Source organism: Pongo abelii, chromosome 20, assembly GCF_028885655.2.
Source record: "Pongo abelii isolate AG06213 chromosome 20, NHGRI_mPonAbe1-v2.0_pri, whole genome shotgun sequence".
NCBI classification, from domain to species: domain Eukaryota; kingdom Metazoa; phylum Chordata; class Mammalia; order Primates; family Hominidae; genus Pongo; species Pongo abelii.
The window spans coordinates 24,071,796-24,085,573 of NC_072005.2; the positions used below are offsets into that span (position 1 = coordinate 24,071,796).

At 36.5% G+C, this 13,778-nt stretch overlaps 1 protein-coding gene and 1 pseudogene across 7 annotated transcripts in view; one reads left to right on the forward strand and one right to left on the reverse strand.

Annotated features, from left to right (window-relative positions):
* LOC100455373 (zinc finger protein 254-like) overlaps positions 1-13,778 on the forward strand; it is a 143,089-nt gene that overhangs the window by 27,682 nt on the left and 101,629 nt on the right. The gene's annotated exons all lie outside the window — the stretch shown is intronic.
* On the reverse strand, positions 2,031-4,553 carry LOC100454647 (RNA-binding protein 7-like; annotated as a pseudogene).

Below are 13,778 nucleotides of genomic sequence, written 5' to 3' on the forward strand. Positions count from 1 at the left end.
ATTTTTGTATTTTTATTTGAGACGGGGTTTCACCATGTTTGTCAGGCTGGTCTCGAACTCCTGACCTCAGATGATCCACCCACCTTGGCCTTCCAAAATGCTGGGATTACAGGCATGAGCCACCGCGCCCTGCCAACTAATTGTTTACTACATGATTTTTGATACAGATAATAAAATAATACATTTATTGTCTGAAAGGAATAAATGATTTTGCTTTTCTTACTGAGATATAAAATGTAAGCACCTTGAAAGTTTCTTCCCTTATGTGAACACTGTGTTTGAGTAATATTGCTGAATTTTTCTAACACTTAGTTTTAGTTTCACAAACCAAGTTAATAACTCTGACATGGAAATTAAAGCTTAAGCCCAGTGACTCCAAGCTGAGGCTAATATTGAGCCTGCAAAAGGAGGTTATTAAGGCCCAGTTTGTTCCTTTTGGGGAACCTCCCCTGCAAATTTCCCAGCCTGATTATCCAAGCCATGGAAGAAGCCTCTATACTGAGAGAAGCTACAGAGCCTTGGAATGCTGGGGATCCACAGGCAGATGCAGATAAGGTTAATATAAAGGAGATTGGGAGGGTCTTACTGAAGATGGAGTTGTTATTGTTTTGAGGCAGTTTCTAGACTTTAAAAAATAAAACAGATATATGTAAAAAATTGAATTTCAAAGGAGTATTGCAACAGGAGAAAGTAGCAACTATAAGTTTTTTTGTTTTTGTTTTTGTTTTTTTGTGACAGAGTCTAGCTCTGTCGCCCAGGCAGCCTCCTGAGTAGCTGGAATTACAGGCGCGCACCACCAAACCTGCCTAATTTTTGTATTTTTAGTAGAGACGGGCTTTCACCATGTTGATCAGGCTGGTCTCAAACTCCTGACCTCGTGATCTGCCTGCCTCAGCCTCCCAAAGTGCTGGAATTACAGGCGTGAGCCACCGCGCCAGGCCAAGAGTTTTAAAGATTGCAAAGATTAGGCAGAAAAGGGCTTTGCTTTCCAGAGAAAAGCAAACAAGATTAGAAAGGAGGTTGGAGGGGAATGTTTAAATGGAGTGTAATAAAATCAGATTTTAGATGAGAGAACGTTTTACCCAGACGTCAGTATGTTCTTAGGAGGGACATAAAATGGGGTTGTATGGTGGCTCAGACTGAGGGTGAGCTCAAAGTTCATGATCCTGTGGGAAGAAAATAAACCTAAGTTTGATTAAGAAGTATTTTATGTTGACCACTGAAGACAAAGCTTGTTTTTCAGTGAGTAAAAAGAAAATGTACAAAGCGTTTTTCTGGCTGTGTAATAGGTAAGAAAAGAGAGCACCATTTCAGTCATAATGGAAAGAGGTTTTTTTTTTGTTTGTTTGTTTTTTTTTTCCTTAAAGTCTTCCTGGAGAACACAAAGGATGAGAATTTTATTGATCACAGCTGTTTTATCATTGTGCTTCATCTTTTCCCACCTTTTTTCTTGGTTCTATACATTTATTTCACTTTTTTGGGGGTTGTATCTTTTTTTTTTTTGAGACTGAGTTTTGTTCTTGTTTTATTTGTATTTTATTGTATTTGTATTTTATTCTCTTTGTATTTTATATTATGTTATGTTATGTATTTTTTTTTGGAGACAGGGTCTCAGTCTGTTGCCTAGGCTGAAGTGCAGTGGCATGATCTTGGCTCACTGCAGCCTCAACCTTCCGGGCTCAAGCAATCTTTTTTTTTTTTCTTTTGAGACAGTCTCGCTTTTGTTGCCCAGACTGGAGTGCAATGGCGTGATCTTGGTTCAGTGCAATTTCCACCTCCAGAGCTCAGGTGATTCTTCTGTCTCAGCTTCCTGAATAGCTGGGATTACAGGTGCCCACCACCACCATGCCCAGCTAATTTTTGTATTTTTAGTAGGGTTGGGATTTCACCATGTTGGCCAGGATGGTCTTGAACTCCTGACCTGGTGATCTGCCTGCCTTGGCCTCCCAAATTGCTGGGGTTACAGGTGTGAGCCATCCCGCCAGGCAAGCAATCCTCTTGTACCTCAGACTTCCAAGTAGCTGGGACTACAGGCATGCACCACTACACCTAGCCAATTTTTCTTTTTGTATTTTTTTGGAGATAGGATTTTTCCATATTGCTCAGGGTAGTCTTAAACTCCTGAGCTCAGGCAATCCACCTGCCTTGGCCTCTCAAAGTGCTGGGATTACAGGCATGAGCCATTGTGCCCGATCATACCATATTTTCTTTATCCAGTCTACCATTCATAGACATTAAAGTTGATTCCATGTCTTTGTTATTGTGACTAGTGCTGCAGTGAACGCGCTTGTGCATGCGTCTTTATGATAGAATAATTTATATTTCTTTGGGTATATACCCAATTATGAGGTTGCTTGGTGAAATGGTAATTCTGTTTTTAGTTCTGTGAGGAATTGCCACACTGCTTTTTACAATGGTTGAATTAATGTACACTCTTAACAGCAGTGTATAAGTATTCCCTTTTCTCTGCAACCTTGACAGCGTCTATTTTTTGACTTTTTAATAGCCCTTCTCACTGGTGTGAGATGGCATCTCGTGGTTTTTCTTTGCATTTCTCTAATGATTATTGATGAGCATTTTATTACATGCTTGTTAGCCACATGTTTGTCTTCTTTTGAAAAGCATCTTTTTCATGTTTTTTTGTCTACTTTTTAGTGAGGTCTTTTTTTTCTTGTAAACTTGTTTAAGTTTGTTATAGATTCTGGATTTTTTTTTTGGTATTAAAAAGGATCCTTATTTTTCAACAAATGAACTTTTATAAACAATTCTGTAATGAAATGAAAACAGTATCTTAATACAAGTTTTTGTTAAACAAGATTTTAAAATTTTAAAATTAGAAAACATTAAGATTAAATTCTTTCAAAGGTTCAAACAAAAAAAAACCTGTACAATCTCCATTACATGTGTCTTTGTACACATTCTGGGCACTTTGAAAATGTTAAAGTTTTTAACGTTTGACTGACAGAAGCAGCACTTAAAGGCTTCATGAATCTTTTTTCCAAAAAAGTATGCTTTCAGTAAAACATTTTACCATTTTATCTAACTATGCACTGACATTTTTGTTCTTCCTGAAAAGGGGATTTATGCTAACACTGTATTTTTAATGTAAAAATATACGTGTAGAGATATTTTAACTTCCTGAGTGACTTATACCTCAAATGTGATTTAATGAACCATTTCTAAATTTTAGAATGAAACAGTATGTGTAGATCTACACATGTATGTTCAATTAGGGTAAAGCTCAAGAGCATGCCACAGAATTTATACCTAAATTATATAAGAAGTTAAGCAATGCCTTTATCCCCAAACTTTACCAATAAGCCTTCTCAAATAGAATGTTAGTAAAGTGAATCACTGAAAAGTTTCATTTTTGAATTAACTAAAATACCAGTAGCCAATTTAGACTGTCAACCTGGATGTTTTCCTGCACTAGCAAGAAATTTCTTGCAATACAAAAAGATAACAAATAATTAAAATATCTGCTTTATCATACAACTTCACCCCCTCCTAAAGCGTCTAAAATGATTAGGAATTGTAGCATTTTCTTTTGCATAAAACCCTTTCCTCTTCATAAAACCCTGAGGTGAAAGGTTATTAATGTAATAAAACCACAATTCATTTTGTATTAAACTGTAGCTTTAAAAAAATGTATAAAGAAATGTGACAACTTGTAAAGCTGCTCTGTACAGTTTTTCAACAAAATATTTCCATATCAACTTAGTCAAAGGGCCTAAAATGACCCTATAAAAACAATGTCCTTTTAACATGTTAGTGTCGAGATGAGCGCCATTTTCCATCTCTACTACTGTCTGTTCTGTTATCATAGTCATGGCTCCAGCCATCGCGATTCCTATCTTCATAGAAGAAATCATCTCTCTTTCCTCTGTACTGATGGTCAGACCCATGATCAGTGTAACGCTGTTCCTGGCTATAATGTCTATCTGCTAGGTAGGGAAGAATTCATTCTGACTTTACGCTGTGATGATGGTGTACCTTGGTGCCACTGGGAGCTTGAAGACTGGTTAAAACTATGACTGTGTGATTGAACTGATGGTGAAAATCCTAATTGATCCAGAGGTGAAGAACCAAATTTTCCACCATATGACATTTGTCTCAAAGCACTGTTCATCACTGCTTGTCTCTGAAAATTTTCTGGAGAAGAGAAAGATCTCTGAATTATATGTGCTGATGAAGTCATGTTATCCATAGTCCTTTCATACCTGCTGCTAGGAAATGTAGAGGTAGGGCTTGAATTTCCAACATGATGCTGGGGATATGACAAACTGACATCTTGTGAGGCATGACTACTTCCTGATCTAAATGGAATTTTGATAGGCCTTCCATAAAGTTTGATTCCATTAAGTAGATTCATTGCATAAGGAACAGATACTTCATGTTTGAAATTCACAAACGCAAACTGCTTTGGTTTACCATCCTTATCTTTTGGAATTTTCACCTTTATTACTGGCCCAGCCTGGTGGAAAAGCTCGAAAAAGAGCTCCTCGGTCACTTTCGTTTCAAGGTTGCCCACAAAGAGAGTTCAATCCGCTTCCGCCGCCCCCATCTCCAGATTCTGGATAATACACGTTTGTCAGAAGCATCGTTTGCAAATATTTCCTATTATTCTGTTGGTTGTCTGTTTACTGTGTTGATAGTTTCCTTTGCTGTGAAGAAGCTCTTTAGTTTAATTAGGTCCAGTTTGTCAATTTTTGCTTTTGTTGCAATGGCTTTTGGTATCTTCATCATGAAATCTCTGCCAGTTTCTATGTCTAGAATGGTATTTCCTAAGATATCTTCCAGGGTTTTTTATAATTTTCAAATAAATATTTCAGCCTTTAATTAATGTTGAGTTGATTTTTGTATATGGTGTAATAAAATTTCAGTCTTCTACATACTGCTAGCTAGTTATTCCACCACCATTTATTAAATAGGGAATTCTTTCCACATTTCTGTTGTCACCTTTGTTGAAGATCAGATGGTAGTAGGTATGTGGCATTATTTCTGGGCTCCCTATTCTGTTGCATTGGTCTATGAGTTTGTTTCTGAACCAGTTCCATGTTGCTTTGTTTACTGTAGCTCTGTAGTATAATTTGAAGTTAGGTAATCTGATGCCTTCAGCTTTGTTGTTTTTGCTTATGATTACCTTGGCTATTTGGACTCTTTTGGTTTTATATGAATTTTACAATAGTTTTTTTTTTAGTTCTGTTAAAGATATTTTGGTCGTTTGATTAGAATAGCATTAAATCTGTAAATTTTGGGGTTAGTATGACCATTTTTAGGATATTGATATTTTCTACTTATGAGTGTAAAGTTGTTTTCCATTTGTTTGTGCCATTTCTTCTTTAAGCGTTGTTTTGTAATTCTTATCATAGAGATCTTTCACCTTCCTGGTTAGCTGTATTCCTAGATATTTTGTTCTTTTTGCAGCAATTGTTAATGGCATTGTGTTTATAATTTGTATTTGGCATGGATGTAGCTGATTTACAGGGATGATACTAATTTTTGTACATTTATTTTGTATCCTGTAATGATACTGAAGTTGTTTGTAAGTTTAAAGAGTTTTTCCACCAAGACTATACAGTTTTCCAGACATAGAGTTATGTTATCTGCAAAAAGGGATAGCTTGACTTCCTCTCTGTTTAAGTTCCTTTTATTGTCATCTTTTGCCTGATTGCTCTGACCAGGAATTCCAATTTTATGTTGAATGGAAGTGTTGAGAGAAGGCATCTTTGCCTTGTGCCAATTTTTGAGGAGGAATGCTTCAAGCTTTTTTTTTCCTTTATTTTTGAGATAGAGTCTCCCTTTGTCTCCCAGGCTGGATTGCAGTGGCACAATCTTGGCTCACTGCAGCCTCTGCCTTCTGGTTTATGCAATTCTCTTTCCACAGCCTGTCAATTAATTGGGATTACAGGCACCCCTGGCTAATTTTTGTATTTTTAGTAGAGATTGGGTTTTGCCATGTCAGCCAGGTTGATCTCAAACTCCTGACCTTGGGTGATCCACCTGCCTTGGCCTCCCAAAATGCTGGAATTACAGGTGTGAGCCACTGCACCCATCTGCTTCCAGGTTTTGTCCATTCAGTATGTTGGCTGAGAGTTTGTCATAAATAACTTATTATTATAAAGTATGTACTTTTAATGCCTTAGTTTTTGAGTTTTTAACATAAAAGATACTTTATCAAAAGCCTTTTCAGCATCTATTGAGGTAATCTTGCAGTTTCTGTCTTTAGTTCTGTTTATGTGATGAATCACATTTATTGATTTGATTTGTGTATGTTGAACCAACCTTGCATTCCCAAAATAAATTCTACTTGATCGTAGTGGGTTAGCTTTTTTGATATGCTGCTAAATTTGGTTTGTCAGTATTTTGTTGAGGATTTTTGCATGAATGTTGAAAGATATTGGCCTGAATTTTTTTTTTTTTTTAATCTCAGCCAGGTTTTGGTATCAGAATAATGCTGTTCTTCTATAATAAGTTAGAGAAAAGTTACTTTTTCTTAATTTCTTAAAACAGTTTCAGTAGAAATAATACCAGCATTTTTTTGTACACAGCCGTGAATCCTTCTGGTCCTTGGCTTTATTTGGTTGGTTGGCTCTTTATTACTAATTCAATTTTTGAGCTTCTTACTCATCTATTTAGGGCTTTGATTTCTTTTTTGTTCATTCTTGGAAGGATGTATTTGTTCAATAATATTTTCATTTTTTCTAGATTTTCTTGTTTGTGTGCACACAGGTATTCATAGTAGACAAATATATTTTTGGGGGTCAATAGTAATGTCTCTTGTTATTTCTAATTGTGTTTATTTGGATCATCCCTTCTTCCTTCATTAATCTAGCTAGTGGTTTATCTTATTGTTTTTTTTCATAGACTTAATTCCTGGATTTTTTGATACTGATTTTGGTTATTTGTGTCTGCTGCTAGCTTAGGGATTGATTTGCTCTTGCTTCTTTCATTCTTTTATTTATGATGTCAGGTTGTCAAATGAAGATCTTTCAAACTTTTTGAGCATTAAATGCTATAAATTTCCCTTTTAACACCACTTTAGCAGTATTGCAGATATTCTGATGTGTTGGTTTTTTATTTTTATTTTTATTTGTTTATTTTTTTTTTGAGATGGATTTTCACTCTTGCTGCCCAGGCCAAGTGCAATGGCACGATCTCAGCTCACTGCAACCACCGCCTTCCGGGTTCAAGCGACTCTCTGGCCTCAGCCTCCCAAGTAGCTAGGATTATAGGCGTGTGCCACCATGACGGGCTAATTTTTGTATTTTTAGTAGAGATGGGGTTTCACCATCTTGGCCAGGCTGGTCTCAAACTCTTGACCTCATGATCCGCCTGCCTCGGCCTCCCAAAGTGCTGGGATTACAGGAATGAGCCACCATGCCCAGCCCTGGCCTGTTTTTTTTGTTCTTATTCGTTTAAAAGAACTTCTTGGTTTTTGCCTTAATTTCATTATTTATCAAGAAGTTATTCAAGTGCAGGTTGTTTAATTTTTATATAATTGTATGGTTTCAAGTTGTTTTCTTTTTGTTGAATTATGTTTTTGTCAAGCTGAAGAGTTCTGCAGATGTCTATTAAGACTATTTGGTCACGTGTTGAGTTTAGGTCCTAATGTTTTGTTAATTTTCTTTTTCAGTTAACTGTCTATTAGTGCCTGTGGGATGTTATAGTCTCCCACTATTATTGTGTCAGAATCTAAATCTCTTCATAGGTCTCTAAGAACTTGCTTTATTCATATGAACCCATGAATTTTATATAACACCTTTCTCTTTTCTGCTTTTTCTTCCGTAAACATTCTTTCCTGTGTCCACAATGTGCAAAATTTAGATGTCCACGAGTTCAAGAACATGTTTAGAGACCTGGCTGTTGTAAAAGAAAATATAAATTAGAAATAAGAGGCTTAATTAGTTCACATAAAAATAAGAGAAAATATCTTACTAAAATCTCTTTTCTTAAAACAGATTATGTGTAGATTTTTATCTCCTTTTTTTGCAATATATGTAAATCATATTAACAGCTAAATAAATCTTTGTTATATATTTATTTTTTTTTTACTCATGATTGTCTTTATCTGGGACCTGAGATTAATTGCTTTGTTTTTGCTTTTGGCAAAAGGTTATTCTTATTATTTTTAGTCTTTTAAGGTTGACACAGATTTGTTCACAGTAAAACTCATTTCAAGAGCACACAAAAGTTTAGCATAAAAATAGGATTAAATTTAGCAAAACAGAATTATAAGGACTAAAAGATATTGAGTAATTTGATTGACAGAAACCTGTTTCTCCAATGTGATTATTTACAGGCTGAAGTACTTACACTACAAAAGCAAAGATAGTTCAGTTTATAGACTGAACAGTGGAGTATGTTGTCATACCTTGGTTTCTATTTATTACTTCAGTACAATTAGCATAGTTATGTGTGGTGTTGTTAGACTACCTGCATTCATATACATTTAATAGTATTTTTTACAATAGTGTGAATATAAAGCCACAATGTCTACTTTGAATGAATTCCTTAATTATTTTAATATTGTGATTCATACTTTTGAAATGTAAAGTTTTTCAATTGAAATATAGTTAAAGAAATTTTTAAAAAAATCCTACATACATTATGACTAGTATGTTAAAATTATTCCTACTTACATATTTATATCTAATATCCAAAGAAATTTTACTACCAAATTGTTACAGTAGATATTAGTCTGCTATGCTTATTAATTTAACCAATAGAAATATTTATAAGTAAGCATAATTTCAGTGTCTTTCATTTCACAAATTGGAATGCTGCTATTACAGGACAAATAAAGGCAGATAATGTGGCCACCCAAAAACTGTAGTAGCTCTCCAGTTAGCTACCTTGCAGGTTCACATATATTCCACTATATTAACACAGTCAGATTTTAATTTTTTATCAAAAAGTGCTGGTGGAAGTTGTCAGATATATTTGAATATAGATTCTGCATTCAATGGCTAGAAAATTAGAGAGCAGCAGAGATAGAAAAAAATATTTTATGATTCTGCTGATAATATACCTCTTCATAATACTCATGTTTCTCATGCTGAGAGTAGCTATGCACTTTGGGTATTTAGAGAGAAATAGTTTTTGGAGGAATATTTTCTGGCTGACTTGATCAATCTTATATCTAATTTCAGTTTTTTCTTAAGATGCTTTTAACTTCTTTTTTTTCTCTCAATATAATCTTTCTCAGAGTGAGAGCTGTTTTTCTGTAGAATGCTTTGTGTACCTGTTTTAGAAGCCCTATTAGTATCCCATAATGTCTGTGAAAGACCTGGCTGTCACAGTGAGAACTCTTGGAGCTGTCTCTCTGGATGCATGCTGGAAATCCAGCAGTATATTTTCCATGTCACCATTATAAATAGAAACTGTGGCTTCAATAATGCTCTCATTTCCATTATTGTGAAGGTGCAGTTCTACCCAGGGAGGCTCTCTGAAGCTCAGGCTTCACTCTTTGATGTGACACTAAAGTGCTGCTGTGGCAATTGGCGTTCACCTATGATGTGAGCTGCCAGCTGTGAGCCCTGTGCTGTGGGCTGTACCGCAGTGGCAGATGGTAGGAAACAAAAGAGGACACTGGCCACTAGAAGAAGGGAAGCTGGAGTACTGTAACCCCATCCTCAGGGAGGAGAGAGGTACTGCTTTAAAATGCAAGTAGCCAAAAAGATAGCACCCTATTCAACCACTTTTGTAGAAGAGTGAAAGTCTACCTTCAGCAGGCAGCTGGCTTCAAGTTGCAGAACTATCTTCTGTCATGAAGATGTGAAAAACTTATTTTGTCATTGAATATAACCAATTAGCATACATGGATGACCTCCCAAATGACCAGGTGAATTTAGGATGAACTATGTATGACATGGTGCTGTGAATTCTTCTACTTGTGAACTATTTATGGTAACCATCTTTATGTCTTTTCAATCTCTTAAGCAGACTGACTGTAATACATGTGATATTCAGATTTAATTGTGTAATGAGTTTTTTTTCTTTTTTTTTTTTTTTTTTGAGACAGAGTCTTGCTGTGTTGCCCAGGCTGGAGTGCAGTGGTGTGATCTCAGCTCTTTGCAACCTCTGCCTGTCAGGTTCAAGTGATTCTCCTGCCTCAACCTCCCAAGTAGCTGGGATTACAGGCATGCCACTACGCCTGGCTTTTTTCTTTTTTTATCTTTTTTTTATTTTAGTAGAGGCAGAGTTTCACCGTGTTAGCCAGGATGGTCTCTATCTCCTGATTTCATGATCGACCTGCCTTGGCCTCCCAAAGCTGCGATTACTGGTGTAAGCCACCATGCCCAACCTCTGTCTTTTCTATTATTGTGGTTTCTCTGGGGCTGAAGAGAATTTTTTTTAAATTGTATTTCCTAGAATTACCAGACATAATATAAACAAATAAGGTGCCAACCAAGCTTTACTCTAGAGGGGACTTTCCCTCTCAGGCTTCCAGCCAACTCACAATTATGCTGTAAAGTGCATGCTCTTATCTAAATATGCAGGCAGAATTGTGTCTCTGCCTATTTGGTATCTATAGTCCTCCACAGTCACTTCTAGAGAGGCTAGAGCAGATTTCTACAAACTTTTTTTTTTTCTTAGATGGAATTTCGCTCTTGTTACCCAGGCTGAAGTGCAGTGGCACAATCTCAGCTCACTGCAGCCTCCACCTCCTGGGTTTAAGTAATTCTCCTGCCTCAGCCTCCCGAGTAGCTGGGATTACAGGCATGCATCACCAAGCCTGGCTAATTTTGTATTTTTAGTAGAGACAGGGTTTTTCCATATTGGTCAGGCTGGTCTTGAACTCCTGACCTCAGGTGATCCGCCCACCTTAGCCCCCCAAAGTGCTGGGATTACAGGTGTGAGGCACCTCGCCTGGCCTAGATTTCTACAAACTTTATAGGGCAGATATTAACCATTTTACTTCTTTCAATGACTTGTATCTTCAGACCTGAAACTAATTCAGAGACCATGGAGCCCAGAAACCCAATCAGTGTAACAAATGTGCATTGAGTAGACATGGAGACATGAGAATCTCCACTTCTCTTTCTCTCCTCTTGGTAAAATGCTCACAATTGCAGGTAACACCTGCTGCTACTCCACCCATCCAGGACCTAAATCTGCAGTTCCAAATTCTAAATCTAGGTCTATAAATTAAAAAACAAAACAAAAGTTTCGTTTGAGAAATGCAAGTCTTTTTTTTTTTAGGGGGGGTTGGGGGGGATGGAGTCTTGCTCTGTCACCAGGCTGGAGTGCAGTGGCATGATCTCGGCTCACTGCAACCTCCTCCTCCCAGGTTCAAGCTATTCTCCTGCCTCAGCCACCCGAGTAGCTGGGATTACAGGCATGTGCCATCACACCTGGCTAATTTTGTATTACTTTTTTCAGTAGACACGGGGCTTCACCATGTTGGCCAGTATGGTCTCGATCTCTTGACTTCGTGATCCACTTGCGTTGGCCTCCCAAAATGTTGGGATTACAGGCGTGAGCCACTGTGCCTGTCTGCCAGTCTTTTTACTTATAAAACTCAGACATTAAAATAAGAGCACAATTGTGTCTTTCTCCCTACTTTCAACTATATATTAATCTCTCGAAGCTGTTCACTATTGCCAAAAGTAGGTATAAGTTAAACCAATAATAAGTTATTTATTTAAACAAATAAGAATTTCTCACAAACTAGTTTGTATCACTCCACTCTCTGTCTGTCTTCTTTTTTTCCCTTCACAAATCCACTTGTAATTGCTGCTAATCAGTGTAGATTCCAGGCATCTTGAATATTTCTTCTCAAGTTACAGTGCTTAAGCTCGGCCCCATTAAACTGTCTACTTATATTCATGTTGTGTCAGCTTTTTTTTAGGTAAAATATTATTTAGAATTTTCTAGAGCAGCCTCTGTGAGTAGATTTCTCCTTTGATTGTACTCGCTGTAACAGCCAAAAATGCAAAGTGATGTTGATTTTATCTAGAATCTGCACATAAGTTCTGGTCTGTGCCTGGAATTTACAAAACAGGACCAGACTTTAGTTTGAGAATGTACAGAAAACCAACAGGAGGCATTTTCTGCATTGTGAGATGTCAACATAGACACTTCAGATCCCTCCTTTGAGAGTGTGGCTCTTTGACCTTTTCACATCGCTACCTTTATGTGAGAGGCTACAGGTTTAAATAGAATCTGATGGCAGAATCTCTAAGTGTAAACAAGCCTCTTAGGAGTGAGAGATCAAGGCCACAAAGTAGCCAGAGCCTTGAGCACAACTATAGCTACCTGGAAAATGTGATAATAGAGTGTTATTGTCCTTCTACATACCCAAAAGCTGGCTAATCAGGACAGGTGATCCAGGTTCTGGAGCTCCACCAGGATAGTTTCATTTTCTTTTTAGAATCAGCCTGAGTCTCTCCTGCTGGCTTATTATTGGTCCATCAGCCCAGGGTCACTGGAAATGCTCTCACAATCACCTAGGTAGGCATCTGAGACATTTGAGAATCTCCAGAACAGAATTGTGTCAGGCTGACAAGAGTGGTTAATTTTGCTTCTGTCTTAGTGTAAAAGAAATGAATCATCTGGTGTGTGTTCCTCCCATCGTACAAGAGATGTCTTTGGTTGGTACCCAGATGAGAGTTTCTCTGGTTCCCTGGTACTTGCGTGAAAAACAAGGAGGAGGTCTGGAGACTCAAACAGATAAACAAATTGATTCCATTTCATATAGTCATTAGAAAAATAGATGAAGCAGTCATGGTCCCTACCATGCAAGAACTTTTAGTCTTGACTATCAACTGCATAAGTGGTTTAATTATGCATCATATGGTGGGTACAATAAATAGACATGTGCAAAAATATGGGATATATTTGCACCATTTTCTTTATATTGTTGAGACTTCTGATGTCTACACCTGAACATGTATTTATAAACAAAAGAGTTATTATTTGTATTTTTTTAGCTTGCTAAGAATACTTATTTATCTTCTAAAAAACTACTTTAGAAAACCTTAAGAGATTTGTTTAAATTGCTTATTAGTATGTGATATAACCTTGAGAGAGCAGTGGGGTTTAAAAAGATTAAAAATTATACAAACTCTGAGATTTAAGTTTTTGTTTATTTTTTTGGTACACTTAAAAAATGAAACAGAACTGAAAATACTCCCCAGTGGCATAAAAAACAGAATTTTACATTAGCTCTACACCCAGCCCCAGCCCTGATCAGATTCACCCTTTTTGAAGACCTTATTTAGGTGTTGCCATACTCTGAAGTCTTGTCTCACAGAACTAACTAGAAGAGATCAGAGTTTTGGGTGATGAATCCTGTTGCTTTTTTAGGGTTGGTGCTCATGATTTTCTGAAACCCAAAAGCAGATAAATGGAAAATATAAATATGATTTATAGGGTCTTAATTTTTAAATTTTTTATTAAAACCATTGTTTGCAGAGACATTACATTTAGCAACTTGTTTTCTGTCCTTGCAGATATAGTAGTTGATTCACAAATCACAAAATAGTAAATATAAACACAACAAAAATTCATCTAAATTGTATGAAACTCTATCTGTATCCCTCTCATCTGTCTATATTCTATACATTTTTAAAAAAAATCAGTGACAGATAAACGGAAGAAGAAATAAAAATGCTGAGTTCTTATTCTAAATCCTTGGAATTATTGAACACTTAGTATAAACTCACAGGGTTTTATCAGAATTAAATAATGGATCATCACAGTGCTCTGTAACATCTTGTTGAGCACACAGTACCTGCTTAATAAACATTGCATTAGTACATGTGTACATGTTG